The following is a 1,888-nucleotide window of genomic DNA, read 5'->3' on the forward strand; positions in this document are numbered from 1 at the left end:
CAGCACCCAAAGATGCTCATTAACACAACAAAAGACAACTTTGTAGCTCTCAGCAATTAAGAGAACCCAAGAGCTTCAGGAGCTCTGTGGAGAAGGAAGGATGAAGACCAAATATATACTATAAATCACAATGTCACAAGCTCCCAGCCTCTGAAGGGACTGAGCATTCCTCAGGGTGTTTGATTCCCCCATCGTCTGACTGGACAGGTCCACCGCTAGTCTCTGAGCCTTCCCCCCACCTCCTCTGAATGGACTGGACCATCCCTAGTGTTCGATTGCCCCAGACTTTCGATTGCCCATCCCCCCTCCTTGCACCGGGAACGTACTAGTGATTTCATGACCTTTTCTGATTTCCTATCAGGTAGTCGACAGAACAGTGCGCAATGCATGACTGATAACTGAAAGTGACCTTGGCCTTGCCTCCAGGTGACATGAAAATGTTCTTTATTGGCTCAGACTGAGAAATCATTAATAATAATCAAAATGTTCGGTGGGTCAATGTTTGTAAGATTTCATTGTGTAAATTATACTGAGTCCCAAACTCAGAACACTCCAACCACTCCCCAGAATGTAAAGAGGAGCCTCGGGCAATCTTTATGGTCTACAAGAGACCAACGGAAATAGTGCAGTGTCTGAAACCAGGTTGTGCCCACCAGGGAGGGAGTCAGGGCTTTGCTTGAGGCTGAGATTTGATGGCAGGGCTATCTCCACCTACCAGAATATCCAATGGCAGAGTACAATGTTATTCTAAAACTGGGAATTAAATTCTTTCCTTTCCTTCTTTCTTACCCAAGCTGGATGATAGGGATGCTATTCTCAAACATCGAGCATTTCCACAAAGGAAGTCCCTCCTTTGGGGATGTTTTTGGTGATGGGAAATTTGGGCATTGCTGATTTAAATTGTTCTGCCATCCATTCATTCAAGAAACATTTGGTGAGCCCTTTCTAGGTGTCCAGATCGGTTCTAGTTTCTGGAGAAACAGCAGGAAATACGACATCGCTCACATCCTCATGAGTCAGTACGCCAGTTCTGACCAACTAACGTAATCCAGAAGAACGTGTATCCCATAAAGAGGTATCTGCAACTTCTCTAGTTTCACAAGTGGAACTGGGAAGAGACTGGTCCGAAAAGACACAGAATGGAGTTAACACAAGCATCGTTAGCTGCTCCCAGAGTGGCTGCGTGCAGCACTGTCTGGTCTACTCGCTATTCCAGGCGGGAAGGTTCCCCTGGTGGGGTGGTTGGGGTTCGTATCATTACTATTATTTACCATGTGTTAACTAATTTGTATTTATCAGGCTCTTTACAATACATCGTTTTATTTATACTACAGAGCATCCTCGTGAGTTGAGTATCATTATCATATCCAATATAGAGGGAAACTGTCTCACGTAACGGGAATCAAGTTGGTGGCTCATGGTCACGGAGCTGAGACGTAGCTGAACAGATTTAAACAGATGGATGTGACCACCATCTCGCCAGAGTCTCTATGACGGGCATCATCACCAGCAGCATCAGCAAAATCTCTAAGCTACAGTCAGACAGTTTATACTGGCATAAAGATAGATACGTAGATCGTCATCTTCGCCATCAAAATGGAGAATGGCTCCTCAGGGACCAGTAAGGAAATGACAAACAACCCAACAGGAAAATAAATAAACACACAAACACATAAATGAATGAATGAGTGAATGAATGAATGAATGCATAAATAAATAAATAAATAAGCAAAGGATTTGAAAATTCTTTCCCAGAGCAGTAAACACACATGAATCATAAACACGTGAGACGCTGCTAAATCAGAGTAATAAAGGAAGTGCAAATTACCCACACCCCCTCTACACTGGCAAAAACTTAACAAAGAAAAAGTCTGGAAATACCAAAGTT

The 1,888-nt window shown here is 43.5% G+C and overlaps 1 long non-coding RNA gene across 1 annotated transcript; it reads left to right on the plus strand.

Moving 5' to 3' along the window:
• The first annotated feature begins 316 nt into the window (after nt 1-316).
• LOC121041231 (uncharacterized) lies at nt 317-1,673 on the plus strand. The gene is made up of 3 exons (XR_005795628.1): nt 317-426; nt 926-1,075; nt 1,335-1,673. It is a non-coding gene; the product is annotated as an uncharacterized LOC121041231 (long non-coding RNA).
• The last annotated feature ends 215 nt before the right edge of the window (nt 1,674-1,888 follow it).

The sequence above is a fragment of the Herpailurus yagouaroundi genome, unplaced genomic scaffold, assembly GCF_014898765.1.
Source record: "Herpailurus yagouaroundi ecotype Mexico unplaced genomic scaffold, PumYag 29, whole genome shotgun sequence".
NCBI classification, from domain to species: Eukaryota; Metazoa; Chordata; class Mammalia; order Carnivora; family Felidae; genus Herpailurus; species Herpailurus yagouaroundi.